Source organism: Arachis hypogaea, chromosome 10 (assembly GCF_003086295.3).
Source record: "Arachis hypogaea cultivar Tifrunner chromosome 10, arahy.Tifrunner.gnm2.J5K5, whole genome shotgun sequence".
Taxonomy (NCBI): Eukaryota; Viridiplantae; Streptophyta; class Magnoliopsida; order Fabales; family Fabaceae; genus Arachis; species Arachis hypogaea.
Genome location: NC_092045.1, coordinates 75212882 through 75229315, shown reverse-complemented (window position 1 = coordinate 75229315; position 16434 = coordinate 75212882). Strand labels below are relative to the sequence as shown.

General features: G+C 39.1%; 2 non-coding genes across 2 annotated transcripts; one reads left to right on the top strand and one right to left on the bottom strand.

Annotated features, from left to right (window-relative positions):
- Window positions 1-7405: 7405 nt before the first annotated feature.
- Window positions 7406-7513, bottom strand: LOC112718971 (small nucleolar RNA R71). Its single transcript, XR_003161297.1, has one exon. It is a non-coding gene; the product is annotated as a small nucleolar RNA R71 (small nucleolar RNA).
- Window positions 7514-15486: 7973 nt separating this feature from the next.
- Window positions 15487-15594, top strand: LOC112719001 (small nucleolar RNA R71). Its single transcript, XR_003161326.1, has one exon. It is a non-coding gene; the product is annotated as a small nucleolar RNA R71 (small nucleolar RNA).
- Window positions 15595-16434: the final 840 nt, after the last annotated feature.

Below are 16434 nucleotides of genomic sequence, written 5' to 3'. Positions count from 1 at the left end.
GTTAAATGGAGAGTAATTGGCTCATCATTCCACCTCTCCTTTATATTTAAGAAACTATCATCATCATTCAAATTAATTGTTTATTTATTCTTCTCCCACTTTTTGAGTTTTTCTTTGGCACTTTCAGTATGTTTTTTTATTTCTTTATCTGTATCATATATCTCAAATACTTTATCATAGTATTTGATTGGAGTGTACATTCACTTTTTTTACTTTTGGTTTTGCCTATAAAATAGAAGAATAGTATATGCGAGTGTGTCTATATATAAATATATATTATTGATATAATTCTTGAATATTTACTAGTTAAATTCCTAACCAAAAGAAAAAATAAATACATTAGAGTGTACATCCACTTTTTTACTTTTGGTTCTACCTATAAAATAGAAGAATAGTATATGCGAGTGTGTCTATATATAAATATATGTTATTGATATAATTCTTGAATATTTATTAGTTAAATACCTAACAGAAAAAAAATACATAAAAATTACATCAATCAATTCTTCCCAAACTTCAACTTCAATCTCAAACATCTTTGTAATTGGATTTCAGGAAAATCTTTTAAAGCCATGAAAATAATCATAACAAACTCCAAAATAAACCTTTAAAGTCTTCAGTCTATTCTTAAGATTTTTCTTATGAAGGTGGTTACTACATGTAGATCTCAAAAGTGAAAGTATATTGTCATACGACATTGTAGTAAATGTGTCATCCACTCTATTTTCTTTAAGACATTCTTCAATCAAAGCATCAATGAAAGTTGTATCCATATCCTCAGTCTATCTTAAAGTGTCCTCACTTGTGGTATCACCTTGGCATGATGTTTTCTTTACCATTAACACATCTCAATCTACATAACAAGTTCATAGTAGTAATATACTATATTTTTTAACCAAATTATTTGTTAACTATCTTATCATTTATTTAACAAATAAAGATACGATACATTCTATAAATAAAATGTCGCAGATTCAACAATTGCACACTAAAGTTATTAAATAGAAGATAATAATATATTAAAAGGTAACATATAAATTCAATAATAACACATCAAAATTAATATATCAATTTAGTTCACACAATACAACTAAAAAGTTTAAATCTGATAAAGTTTTTTTATTTATTTTTTTAAAAGAGTGATCAGAGTTCTAATTGATAGTCAGCCCACATTTAAACAACCGTTTCATCCCTTAACATAGCTCTCTATCTATAGTCTTCATCTTATTCATGTCGAACTATTTCATCCTCTTTTAGATTATTATATTGTAGTTCTCGATCCACTTAAGCTATGGAATGTGGATTAGGATCTATACCCATTAAAAAATTGTGCAATATAAAACAAGCTAGAACAATTTCATTCATAATATCAAAGTCATAATGTGGTTTAGCATCACTTGTGATTATTGCAAATCTTTTCTTCAAAACTCCAAAAGATCTTTTGATAACATTTTTCAAAGAAATATGGTGAAGATTAAATAATTCCTTTCATTTTCTGGACCACGTCATACATATTCTTTTAAGTGATATCTTACATTTCGATATGGGATAATTAATCAAGGTTTTAACATGAATCTAGCATCTCCAAGATAAAATTTTTCTATAAAATCCATAATTTAAAATGATTAATTTAATATAAACACATAAACTACTTAGCTTTAACTAATGATAATGATGTTTTGTTAATATGCTAACCTCGTGGAAGTTTAATACTATCATCTCTTGATAATGTATTCTTAAAAACTTTTGAGTTAGATGCTGTTCTTTCCCAACCCACTAATACATAAGGCTGCATTTATTTCTGAGAATAGGACAAGACAAGATATTGAGAATAAGACACAAAAGATAGAGATACAAAGTTTTGTGTTCTTGTATTCTATTTGGTGATAAATTAGAACAAATTATGAAAATCTGATTTATTCTCATTTTTTTTCAATGAAAAAATTTGAGAAGAAAAATATAATAAAAATATAATTATGAAAAATTAACAAGAATAATGAAAGAAAAAATAAAAAATAAGTTGTCCTTTGTTAGTGTCTCTGTGTCCTTTCTGTCATAATGGAGACAAAATACACTAATTCAGTCTCTTTTGACAGAATACCTTTGTCTATGTCTTATCTGAAAAACACAATTTTATGTCTTTGTGTCTCTACCTCAATGTTCCATCCCTATAAATAAATGCAGCATAAGTGAATCTCATATCAAAATCACATGCAACTAATACATTTTGTGTCGGCTAGTCTTTTCTCCCCCAAAATTTAGGTTGATCTGCTATTGACACTTTGACACAAAAATGTGTCTCATCTATAGTTCCAATACATCCTAAATAATAGTGTATTCGTTAATAAAGTAACATAAGAATTTTTATATTTAACAAAAATATTTATTCACGTAATTGTATATGTCCATCCCTTGAAATAAGGATAAAACCTATGATTGTGAAGGATCTTCGAAAAAATAACAGTTCTAGATGGTTGTTGAAGAAATTCTTCTAGTAAAATAAACAGCATGAAAGTAGTGGCTAATAGTTTTTTTAGACCGATGGTAGAAAAAAGAAATTTTTTTAATTTTCACATTATGAGCTATGATACACAAAAACCTAGCAACTTGTTCCTCTATTTCATGTGTCGCAGCTTTGGAAGTATACTCCTGATGCTAGCCATGTGTTAGAACTAGAATTAGTTCAGTTAAAGGAGGATTTGACTCTACTAGTGGCTCCAGTCAGGATTGATGACACGCGTAATAAGAAGTTGCGTGGAAAAGAGGTTTCATTAGTGAAGGTGGCATGGAGCTGAGCCGGTCTTGAGGAGCACACTTGGGAACTTGAGTCAGAGATACGAGCAAACTACCCTCACCTGTTCTCAGGTAACTGAATCCGAATTTTTTGGGTAAAATTCCCATTTAGGTGGATAGAATGTAAAACCCGGTTAATTTATGGCTAATTAACCCATAAATTAAAATATATTCTAGAAAGTGAGAAATGAGGTTTTTATGGTCTAATGCGGTAGAGAAATTTGAAATGAGTATTTCGACACAAATTTTAAAGAAATTGGCCAAAGATTGAGTCGAACGGGCCAAACCAGACCCAAATGGGCCCAATGGCCCAGCCAAGCCCCCTTTAATGAGAGAGCTCAGCTCTCTCTTCCCTCCCAAACACAACAAACACGTTGAAACACACCCATGGGAGGAGAGAGGAGAATCAAACCCTTGGTTTGATTCAAGGTGGCATAACGTTTCGCTCCGAGCTCCAATTGACGCATCGTTTGTGGCCACGTGACTGCAGCGTCAAGCTCTACAAAACCCACACAATAAATCTTGAGGTAAGTGATGAGCGGATAATTTGTATACTTTTTGGCATTGTTTTTAGTATGTTTTTGTTATGATCTAGTTAGTTTTTAGTATATTTTTATTAGTTTTTAGTTAAAATTTACCCTTCTGGACTTTACTATGAGTTTGTGTGTTTTTCTGTGATTTCAGGTACTTTCTGGCTGAAATTGAGGGACCCGAGCAAAAATCTGATTCGGAGACTAAAAAGGACTGCAGATGCTGTTGGATTCTGACCTCCCTACACTCGAAGTGGATTTTCTGGAGCTACAGAAGCCCAATTGGCGCGCTCTCAACGGCGTTGGAAAGTAGACATCCTGGGCTTTCCAGCAATATATGATAGTCCATACTTTACCCAAGATTTGATGGCCCAAACCGGCGTTCAAAGTCACCTCAAGAAATCCCAGCGTTAAACGCTGGAACTGGCACCCAAATGGGAGTTAAACGCCCAAACTGGCACCAAAGCTGGCGTTTAACTCCAAGAAGAGTCTCTGCACGAAATTTGCTTCATTGCTCAGCCCAAGCATACACCAAGTGGGCCCGGAAGAGGATTTTTATGTCATTTACTCATTTCTGTACACCTTAGGTTACTAGTTCTTATAAGTAGGACCTTTTACTATTGTATTAGGGGACTTTGGTAGCTATCTTCATTTTGTATGCTATCTTAGATCATTGGGAGGCTGGCCATTCGGCCATGCCTAGACCTTATGCTTATGTATTTTCAACGGTGGAGCTTCTACACACCATAGATTAAGGTGTGGAGCTCTGCTGTACCTCGAGTATTAATGCAATTACTATCGTTCTTCCATTCAATTCCGCTTGTTCTTTATCCAAGATATCACTTGTTCTTCAACTTGATGAATGTGATGATCTGTGACACTCATCATCATTCTCACCCATGAACAAGGTGACTGACAACCATTCTTGTTCTACAAGCGTTCAAGGCTCTAGTGAATATCTCTTGGATTCCTGATTGCACGATGCATGGTTGATCGCCTGACAACCGAGTGCTCGCCTGACAAACGAGCCAACCATTCCGTGAGATCAGAGTCTTCGTGGTATAGGCGAGAACTGATGGCAGCATTCAAGAGAATCCGGAAGGTCTAACCTTGTCTGTGGTATTCTGAGTAGGATTCAATGACTGAATGACTGTGACGTGCTTCAAACTCCTGAGGGCGGGGCGTTAGTGACAGACGCAAAAGAATCACTGGATTCTATTCCGGCCTGATTGAGAATCGACAGATGAATTCCGCTATGCTGTGACAGAGCATATGCAATCGCTTTCACTGAGAGGATGGGAGGTAGCCACTGACAACGGTGAAACCCTTGCTTAAGCTTGCCATGGAAAGGAGTAAGAAGGATTGGATGAAGACAGTAGGAAAGCAGAGAGACGGAAGGGAAGGCATCTTCATGCGCTTATCTGAAGTTCCTACCAATGAATTACATAAGTATCTCTATCTTTATCTTTGTGTTATTTTCGTTCATCACCATTATACATTTGAGTTTGCCTGACTAAGATTTACAAGATGACCATAGCTTGCTTCAATACTAACAATCTCCATGGGATCGACCCTTACTCGCGTAAGGTTTATTACTTGGACGACCCAGTGCACTTGCTGGTTAGTTGTGCGAAGTTGTGTAATGCCATGGTATTGAGCTACCACGTTTTTGGAGCCATTACCGGGGATTATGAGAGTTGTGAAAAAGTATTGTTCACAATTTCGCGCACCAAGTTTTTGGCGCCGTTGCCGGGGATTGTTCAAGTTTTGAGCAAGCCTTTTGTCCGGTAACATTAATGCCAAAATCCGGCAACAGCACCAAGTTTTTGGCGCCGTTGCCGGGGATTGTTCTAGTTTTGAGCAAGCTTTTGGTAACATCAGTGCCAAGATCCGGCAACAACATCAAGTTTTTGGTGTTATTGCCAGGGATTGTTCAGGCTGGACAACTGACGGTTCATCTTGTTGCTTAGATTAGGTATTTATTTTTTTTCGAAATTCTTGAAGATGAATTCTAGAGTTTCATGATGATTTGTTGAAATCTGGCTGGCTGAGAAGCCATGTCTAATTTCATTGGACCGAGGTTTCAACTTATCACCACAAGAGCTTGTTGATTTCTTATCAATCTTGCTTTTGGAGCAGTGATCTGCTAAGGCTTGGCTGGCCTCTGGCCATGTCTAGTGTTTTGGACCGAAGCTTTCTTTGAAAGCTTGGCTGGCTGTGAAGCCATGTCTAATTCCTGGACCGGAGTCTTAGACTAACATTGCACTGATTCCTGGAATTCTCATTAAGAATTTTGATATCTTTTTCCATTTAATTTTCGAAAAACACAAAAAAATTTTACAAAATTCTAAAATCCAAAAATATTTCTTGTTTGAGTCTAGTGTCTCATCATAAGTTTGGTGTCAATTGCATGCATTCATGTGTCTGAAGGATCTTCAAGATGTTCTTGATGATTTACTTGCTCTGATCTTTGAAATTCTATTGACTTGATTGTTTTGTGTGTCTCATATGCATTTTCATTTTGTTAGTATCAGTAGTATACAAACTGCTAAGTTTGGTGTCTTGCATGCATTGTTATTTGATTCTTGTTGCATTTTGGTTTGTCCTTATTATTAAAAAATCCAAAAATATTTTTAATTTGTGTCTTTTCAAGTCAATAATATAGAGAATTGAATATTCAGAACATACAGCAGAGGAATTGCACAGAAAAAGCTGGGCGTTCAAAACGCCCAGTGAAGAAGGACAGACTGGCGTTTAAACGCCAGCCAGGGTACCTGGTTGGGCGTTTAACGCCCAAAAGGGTAGCATTTTGGGCGTTAAACGCCAGAATGGATACCATTCTGGGCGTTTAACGCCAGGATGGCTAGAAGGGAAGATTTTGTTTTCAAATCAATTTTTTTTTCTAAGTTTTCAAAATCTTTTCAAAATCAAATCTTTTTCAAATCAATTTTCCAATCAAATCTTTTTCAAAATTAACTTCTTTCCTTTTTCAAGGATACTTACTATCAATTAATGATTTGATTCAACATTTCAAGTATGTTACCTTTTCTGTTAAGAAAGGTTTAATGTTTGAATCATATCTTTTCTTGTTAGTCAAGTTTTTAATTTTCAAATCAAATCTTTTAAAATGTTTTTCAAATCATATCTTCTCAATCACATTTTTTTTAAATCAATCATATCTTCTTAACCACATCTTTTTCAGAATAGTTTTCAATCAAATCTTTTTGATTTCTAATTTCAAAATCTTTTTCAAAAATCACTTGATTTCTTTTCCATTTTCATTTTCGAAAATTAAGTAATGTTTTTCAAAAATGTTTTCAAAATTTTTCACTTAATTTTCGAAAATGACTTCCCTCCTTCTCACATCCTTCTATTTATGGACTAACACTATCCTTTAATGCAAAATTCGAACTCCATTCTCTCTGATAAGTTCGAATTTTCCACTTCTGTCTTCTACTCTTCTTTTCCTCTGACACCTAAAGGAATCTCTATACTGTGACATAGAGGATTCCACATTTTCTTGTTCTCTTCTCTTTCTTATGAGCAGGAGCAAAGACAAAGGCATTCTTGTTGAGGCTGATCCTGAACCTGAAAGGACCTTGAAGAGAAAGCTAAGAGAAGCCAAAGCACAACTCTCTTTAGAGCACCTGACCGAATTCTTCAAGGAAGAAGAACAAATGGCAGCCAAAAACAACAACAATGCCAACAATGCAAGGAAGGTGCTGGGTGACTTTACTGCACCTACTCCCGACTTCTATGGGAGAAGCATCTCTATCCCTGCCATTGGAGCAAACAACTTTGAGCTTAAGCCTCAATTAGTTTCTCTAATGCAACAGAATTGCAAGTTCCATGGACTTCCACTGGAAGATCCTCATCAGTTTTTAGCTGAGTTCTTGCAAATCTGTGACACAGTCAAGACTAATGGGGTTGACCCTGAGGTCTACAGACTGATGCTATTCCCTTTTGCTGTAAGAGACAGAGCTAGAACATGGTTGGATTCCCAACCTAAAGAAAGCCTGGACTCTTGGGAAAAGCTAGTCAATGCCTTCTTGGCAAAGTTCTTTCCACCTCAAAAATTGAGTAAGCTTAGAGTGGAAGTCCAAACCTTCAGACAGAAGGAAGGAGAATCCCTCTATGAAGCTTGGGAAAGATACAAACAATTAATCAGAAAATGTCCTTCTGATATGCTTTCTGAATGGAGCATCATAGGTATTTTCTATGATGGTCTCTCTGAACTATCCAAGATGTCTTTGGATAGCTCTTCTAGAGGCTCTCTTCATCTGAAGAAGACGCCTACTGAAGCTCAGGAACTGATTGAAATGGTTGCAAATAACCAATTCATGTACACTTCTGAAAGAAATCCTGTGAACAATGGGACTAGTCAGAAGAAAGGAGTTCTTGAGATTGACACTCTGAATGCCATATTGGCTCAGAATAAAATATTGACCCAACAAGTCAATATGATTTCTCAAAGTCTGTCTGGAATGCAAAATGCACCAAGCAGTACTAAGGAAGTTTCATCTGAGGAAGAAGCTTATGATCCTGAGAACCCTTCAATGGAAGAGGTGAATTACATGGGAGAACCCTATGGAAACACCTACAATCCTTCATGGAGGAATCATCCAAATCTTTCATGGAAGGATCAACAGAGACCTCAACAAGGTTTCAATAACAATAATGGTGGAAGAAACAGGTTTAGCAATAGCAAGCCTTTTCCATCATCTTCTCAGCAACAGACAGAGAGCTCTAAGCAGAATACCTCTGACTTAGCAACAATGGTCTCTGATCCAATCAAAACCACACAAAGTTTCATGACTGAAACCAGATCCTCCATTAGGAATTTGGAAGGACAAGTGGGTCAGCTGAGCAAGAAAATTACTGAACTCCCTCCAAGCACTCTCCCAAGCAATACTGAAGAAAATCCAAAAGGAGAGTGCAAAGCCATCAACATGGCCGAATTCTGGGAGGAAGAAGAGGCAGTGAACGCCACTGAGGAAGGCCTCACTGGACGTCCACTGACCTCCAATGAGTTTCCCAATGAGGAAACATGAGAATCTGAGGCTCAAACTGAGACCATGGAGATTCCATTGGACTTACTTCTGCCATTCATGAGCTCTGATGAGTATTCTTCCTCTGAAGAGGATGAGTATGTCACTGAAGAGCAAGTTGCTAAATACCTTGGGGCAATCATGAAGTTAAATGACAAGTTATTTGGAAATGAGACTTGGGAGGATGAACCCCCTTTGCTCACCAAAGAACTGGGTGACTTGTCTAGGCAGAAACTGCCTCAAAAGAGGCAGGATCCTGGGAAGTTTTCTATACCTTGTATCATAGGCACCATGACCTTCAAGAAGGCCTTGTGTGACTTAGGGTCAAGTGTAAACCTCATGCCCCTCTCTGTAATGGAGAAATTAGGGATCTTTGAGGTGCAAGCTACAAAAATCTCACTAGAGATGGCAGACAACTCAAGAAAACAAGCCTATGGACTTGTAGAGGATGTTCTAGTTAAAGTTGAAGACCATTACATCCCTACTGATTTCATAGTCCTAGAGACTGGGAAGTGCATGGATGAATCCATCATCCTTGGCAGACCCTTCCTAGCCACAGCAAAGGCTGTGATTGATGTTGATAGAGGAGAGTTGATCATTCAAGTGAATGAAGAATCCTTGGTGTTTAAAGCCCAAGGATATCCCTCTGTCATCATGGAGAGGAAGCATGAAGAGCTTCTCTCCAAACAGAGCCAAACAGAGCCCCCACAGTCAAACTCTAAGTTTGGTGTTGGGAGGCCACAGCCAAACTCTAAGTTTGGTGTTGAACCCCCACATTCAAACTCTAAGTTTGGTGTTGGGAGGTTCTGGTGCGCGAAATTGTGAACAATACTTTTTCACAACTCTCATAATCCCCGGTCATGAACCCCAAAAACTTGGTAGCTCAATACCATGGCATTACACAACTTCGCACAACTAACCAGCAAGTGCACTGGGTCGTCCAAGTAATAAACCTTACGCGAGTAAGGGTCGATCCCACGGAGATTGTTAGTATTGAAGCAAGCTATGGTCATCTTGTAAATCTTAGTCAGGCAAACTCAAATGTATATGGTGATGAACGAAAATAACATAAAAGATAAAGATAGTGATACTTATGTAATTCATTGGTAGGAACTTCAGATAAGCGCATGAAGATGCCTTCCCTTCCGTCTCTCTGCTTTCCTACAGTCTTCATCCAATTCTTCTTACTCCTTTCCATGGCAAGCTCGTGTAGGGTTTCACTGTTGTCAGCAGCTACCTCCCATCCTCGCAGTGAAAACTAATGCTCATGCACTCTGTCACAGTGCGGCTAATCACCGGTTTGGTTCCCTCCCCTACCGGAATAGAATCACTCTTTTGCGTCTGTCACTAACGCCCAGTAGGTTACAGGTTTGAAGCATGTCACAGTCATTCAATCATTGAATCCTACTCAGAATACCACAGACAAGGTTTAGACCTTCCGGATTCTCTTGAATGCCGCCATCAGGTCCTGCCTATACCACGAAGACTCTGATCTCACGGAATGGTTGGCTCGTTTGTCAGGCGAGCACTCGGTTGTCAGGCGATCAACCATGCATCGTGCAATCAGGAATCCAAGAGATATTCACCAAGCCTCAAATGCTTGTAGAACAAGAGTGGTTGTCAGTCACTTTGTTCATGAGTGAGAATGGTGATGGGCGTCAATCATCACCTTCATCAAGTTGAAGAACAAGTGATATCTTGGAACAAGAACAAGCGGAATTGAATGGAAGAACAATAGTAATTGCATTAATACTCGAGGTACAGCAGAGCTCCACACCTTAATCTATGGTGTGTAGAAGCTCCACCGTTGAAAATACATAAGCATAAGGTCTAGGCATGGCCGAATGGCCAGCCTCCCAATGATCTAAGATAGCATAAAAATGAAGATAGCTACCAAAGTCCTCTATACAATAGTAAAAGGTCCTACTTATAAGAACTAGTAGCCTAAGGTGTACAGAAATGAGTAAATGACATAAAAATCCTTTTCCGGGCCCACTTGGTGTGTGCTTGGGCTGAGCAATGAAGCAAATTTCGTGCAGAGACTCTTGTTGGAGTTAAACGCCAGCTTTAGTGCCAGTTTGGGCGTTTAACTCCCATTTGGGTGCCAGTTCCAGCGTTTAACGCTGGGATTTCTTGAGGTGACTTTGAACGCCAGTTTGGGCCATCAAATCTTGGGCAAAGTATGGACTATCATATATTGCTGGAAAGCCCAGGATGTCTACTTTCCAACGCCGTTGAGAGCGCGCCAGTTGGGCTTCTGTAGCTCCAGAAAATCCACTTCGAGTGCAGGGAGGTCAGAATCCAACAGCATCTGCAGTCCTTTTCAGTCTCTGAATCAGATTTTTGCTCAGGTCCCTCAATTTCAGCCAGAAAATACCTGAAATCACAGAAAAACACACAAACTCATAGTAAAGTCCAGAAAAGTGAATTTTAACTAAAAACTAATAAAAATATACTAAAAACTAACTATATCATACCAAAAACATACTAAAAACAATGCCAAAAAGTATACAAATTATCCGCTCATCACAACACCAAAATTAAATTGTTGCTTGTCCCCAAGCAACTGAAAATCAAATAAGATAAAAAGAAGAGAATATGCAATGAATTCCAAAAACATCTATGAAGATCAGTATTAATTAGATGAGCGGGGCTTTTACCTTTTGCTTCTGAATAGTTTTGGCATCTAACTCTATCCTTTGAAATTCAGAATGATTGGCTTCTTTAGGAACTCAGAGTCCAGATAGTGCTAATGATTCTCTTAGTGAAGTATGATGATTCTTGAACATAGCTATTTATTGAGTCTTGGCTGTGGCCCAAAGCACTCTGTCTTCCAGTATTACCACCGGATACATACATGCCACAGACACATAATTGGGTGAACCTTTTCAGATTGTGACTCAGCTTTGCTAAAGTCCCCAATTAGAGGTGTCCAGGGTTCTTAAGAACACTCTTATTTGCCTTGGATCACAACTCTTTATTCTCTATTTTTTTCGTTTTTCTTCTTCTTTTTCTTTTTTTTTTCGATTTTTTTTTGAATAGCTTTTTCTTGCTTCAAGAATCATTCTTAATGATTTTTCAGATCCTCAGTAACATGTCTCTTTTTTTCATCATTCTTTCAAGAGCCAACATTCATGAACCACAAATTCAAGATACATATGCACTGTTTAAGCATACATTCAGAGAACAAAAATATTACCACCACATCAAAATAATTAAACTATTATAAAATTCAAAATTCATGCACTTCTTTTTCTTTTTCAATTAAACACATTTTTATTCAAGAAAGGTGATGGATTCATAGGACATTCATAACTTTAAGGCATAGACACTAAGACACTAATGATCACAAGACACAAACATGGATAAACATAAGCATAAATTTTCGAAAAACAGAAGAACAAATAACAAGGAAATCAAAGAACGGGTCCACCTTAGTGATGGCGGCTCTTTCTTGCTCTTGAAGATCCTATGGAGTGCTTGAGCTCCTCAATGTCTCTTCCTTGTCTTTTTTGCTCCTCCCTCATGATTCTTTGATCTTCTCTAATCTCATGAAGGATGATGGAGTGTTCTTGATGCTCCACCCTTAGTTGTCCCATGTTGGAACTCAACTCTCCTAGGGAGGTGTGTAGTTGCTCCCAATAGTTTTGTGGAGGAAAATTCATCCTTTGAGGAATTTCAGGGATTTCATGATGAGTGGGATCTCTTGTGTACTCCATCCTTTTCTTGGTGATGGGCTTGTCCTCATCAATGGGGATGTCTCCCTTTATGTCAACTCCAACTGAATAACAGAGGTGACAAATGAGATGAGGAAAGGCTAACCTTGCCAAGGTGGAGGTCTTGTCCGCCACTTTATAGAGTTCTTGGGCTATAACCTCATGAACTTCTATTTCTTCTCCAATCATGATGCTATGGATCATGATGGCCCGGTCTATGGTAACTTCGGACCGGTTGCTAGTGGGGATGATTGAGCATTGTATGAACTCTAACCACCCTCTAGCCACGGGCTTGAGGTCATGCCTTCTCAATTGGACCGGCTTTCCTCTTGAATCTTGCTTCCATTGTGCACCCTCTTCACATATAACTGTGAGGACTTGGTCCAACCTTTGATCAAAGTTGACCCTTCTAGTGTAAGGATGCTCATCTCCTTGCATCATAGGCAAGTTGAACGCCACCCTCACACTCTCCGGACTAAAATCCAAGTATTTCCCCCGAACCATAGTAAGATAATTCTTTGGATTCGGGTTCACACTTTGGTCATGGTTCTTGGTGATCCATGCATTGGCATAGAACTCTTGAACCATCAAGATTCCGACTTGTTGAATGGGGTTGGTAAGAACTTCCCAACCTCTTCTTCGGATCTCATGTCGGATTTCCGGATATTCACCCTTTTTGAGTGAAAAAGGGACCTCGGGGATCACCTTCTTCAAGGCCACAACTTCATAGAAGTGGACTTGATGCACCTTTGAGAGGAATCTATCCATCTCCCATGACTCGGAGGTGGAAGCCTTTGCCTTCCCTTTCCTCTTTCTAGAGGTTTCTCCGGCCTTGGATGCCATAATGGTTATGGAAAAACGAAAAAGCAACGCTTTTACCACACCAAACTTAAAATGTTTGCTCGTCCTCGAGCAAAAGAAGAAAGAAGAGAGTAGAAGAAGAAGAAATGAGGAAGAGGGAGATGGTGGTGTGTTCGGCCAAAGAGGGGGAGAAGTGGTGTTTAGGTTGTGTGAAAATGAAGGGTTGAAGAAGGGTATATATAGGAGAGAGGGGGTAAAGGGTTCGGCCATGATGGGTGGGTTTGGGAGGGAAAGTGGTTTGAATTTGAAGGGTGAGGTTGGTGGGGGTTTATGAAGGATGGATGTGAGTGGTGAAGAGAAAGATGGGATTTGATAGGTGAGGGGTTTTTGGGGAAGAGGTGTTGAGGTGATTGGTGAATGGGGGAAGAAGATAGAGAGTGATGGTAGGGTCCTGTGGGGTCCACAGATCCTGTGGTGTCAAGGAAAAGGCATCCTTGCACCAAATGGCATCAAAATCCACGTTTTGAGCCATTTCTGGCGTTAAACGCCGGGCTGGTGCCCATTCCTGGCGTTTAACGCCAGGTTCTTGCCCTTTACTGGCGTTTAACGCCAGTCTGGTGCCCCTTTCTGGCGTTAAACGCCCAGAATGGTGCCAGACTGGGCGTTAAACGCCCAACTGCTAGGCTGACTGGCGTTTAAACGCCAGCAGCATCTTCCTCCAGGGTGTGTTGTTTTTCTTCCTGTTTTTCATTTTGTTTTTGCTTTTTTCATTGTTTTTGTGACTTCTTATGATCATCAACCTACAAAAAAGATAAAATAACAAAAGAAAATAATTAATTATAAAACATTGGGTTGCCTCCCAACAAGCGCTTCTTTATTGTCATTAGCTTGACAGAGGACTCTCATGGAGCCTCAGAAATGCTCAGAACCGTGTTGGAACCTCCCAACACCAAACTTAGAGTTTGAATGTGGGGGTTCAACACCAAACTTAGAGTTTGGTTGTGGCCTCCCAACACCAAACTTAGAGTTTGGTTGTGGGGGCTCTGTTTGGCTCTGTTTTGAGAGAAGCCCTTCATGCTTCCTCTCCATGATGACAGAGGGATATCCTTGGGCCTTAAACACCAAGGATTCTTCATTCACTTGAATGATCAACTCTCCTCTATCAACATCAATCACAGCCTTTGCTGTGGCTAGGAAGGGTCTGCCAAGGATGATGGATTCATCCATGCATTTCCCAGTCTCTAGGACTATGAAATCAGTAGGGATGTAATGGTCTTCAATCTTCACCAAAACATCCTCTACAAGTCCATAAGCTTGTTTTCTTGAGTTGTCTGCCATCTCTAGTGAGATTTTTGCAGCTTGTACCTCATAGATCCCTAATTTCTCCATTACAGAGAGGGGCATGAGGTTTACGCTTGATCCTAAGTCACACAAGGCCTTCTTGAAGGTCATGGTGCCTATGGTACAAGGTATAGAAAACTTCCCAGGGTCCTGCCTCTTTTGAGGCAATTGCTGCCTAGACAAGGTATCCAGTTCTTTGGTGAGCAAAGGGGGTTCATCCTCCCAAGTCTCATTTCCAAATAACTTGTCATTTAGCTTCATGATTGCTCCAAGGTATTTAGCAACTTGCTCTTCAGAGACATACTCATCCTCTTCAGAGGAAGAATACTCATCAGAGCTCATGAAAGGCAGAAGTAAGTCCAATGGAATCTCTATGGTCTCATTTTGAGCCTCAGATTCCCATGGTTCCTCATTAGGGAACCCATTGGAGTTCAGTGCACGCCCATTGAGGTCTTCCTCAGTGGCGTTCACTTGCTCTCCTTCCTCTCCAAATTCGGCCATGTTTAGGGCTTTGCACTCTCCTTTTGGATTTTCTTCTGTATTGCTTGGGAGAGTACTTGGAGGGAGTTCAGTGATTTTCTTACTCAGCTGTCCCACTTGTGCCTCCAAATTTCTAATGGAGGACCTTGTTTCATTCATGAAACTTTGAGTGGTTTTAATTAGATCAGAGACCATGGTTGCTAAGTCAGAGGGGTTCTGCTTAGAGTTCTCTGTCTGTTGCTGAGAAGATGATGGAAAAGGCTTGCCATTGCTAAACCTGTTTCTTCCACCATTATTGTTGAAACCTTGTTGAGGTCTCTCTTGATTCTTCCATGAGAGATTTGGGTGATTTCTCCATGAAGAATTATAGGTGTTTCCATAGGGTTCTCCTAGGTAATTCACCTCTTCCATTGAAGGGTTCTCAGGATCATAAGCTTCTTCCTCAGATGAAGCATCCTTAGTACTGCTTGGTGCATTTTGCATTCCAGACAGACTTTGAGAAATTAAATTGACTTGTTGAGTCAATATCTTGTTCTGAGCCAAAATGGAATTCAGAGCATCAATCTCAAGAACTCCTTTCTTCTGACTAGTCCCATTGTTCACAGGATTCCTTTCAGAAGTGTACATGAATTGGTTATTTGCAACCATTTCAATTAGCTCTTGAGCCTCTGTAGGCGTCTTCTTCATATGAAGAGATCCTCCAGAAGAGCTATCCAAGGACATCTTGGACAGTTCAGAGAGACCATCATAGAAAATACCTATGATGCTCCATTCAGAAAGCATATCAGTGGGACACTTTCTGATCAATTGTTTGTATCTTTCCCAAGCTTCATAGAGGGATTCTCCTTCCTTCTGTCTGAAGGTTTGGACTTCCACTCTAAGCTTACTCAATTTTTGAGGTGGAAAGAACTTTGCCAAGAAGGCATTGACTAGCTTTTCCCAAGAGTCCAGGCTTTCTTTAGGTTGAGAGTCCAACCATGTTCTAGCTCTGTCTCTTACAGCAAAAGGGAATAGCATCAGTCTGTAGACCTCAGGGTCAACCCCATTAGTCTTGACTGTGTCACAGATTTGCAAGAACTCAGCTAAAAACTGATGAGGATCTTCCAGTGGAAGTCCATGGAACTTGCAATTCTGTTGCATTAGAGAAACTAATTGAGGCTTAAGCTCAAAGTTGTTTGCTCCAATGGCAGGGATAGAGATGCTTCTCCCATAGAAGTCAGGAGTAGGTGCAGTAAAGTCACCCAGCACCTTCCTTGCATTGTTGACATTGTTGTTGTTTTCGGCTGCCATTTGTTCTTCTTCCTTGAAGAGTTCGTCCAGGTGCTCTAAAGAGAGTTGTGCTTTGGCTTCTCTTAGCTTTCTCTTCAAGGTCCTTTCAGGTTCAGGATCAGCCTCAACAAGAATGCCTTTGTCTTTGCTCCTGCTCATAAGAAAGAGAAGGAAACAAGAAAATGTGGAATCCTCTATGTCACAGTATAGAGATTCCTTTAGGTGTCAGAGGAAAAGAAGAATAGAAGACAGAAGTGGAAAATTCGAACTTAACAAAGGAGATGGAGTTCGAATTTTGCATTAAGGGATAGTGTTAGTCCATAAATAGAAGGATGTGAGAAGGAGGGAAGTCATTTTCGAAAATTAAGTGGAAAATTTTAAAAAAATATTTTTGAAAAACATTACTTAATTTTCGAAAATGAAAAGGGAAAAGAAATCAAATGATTTTTGAAAAAG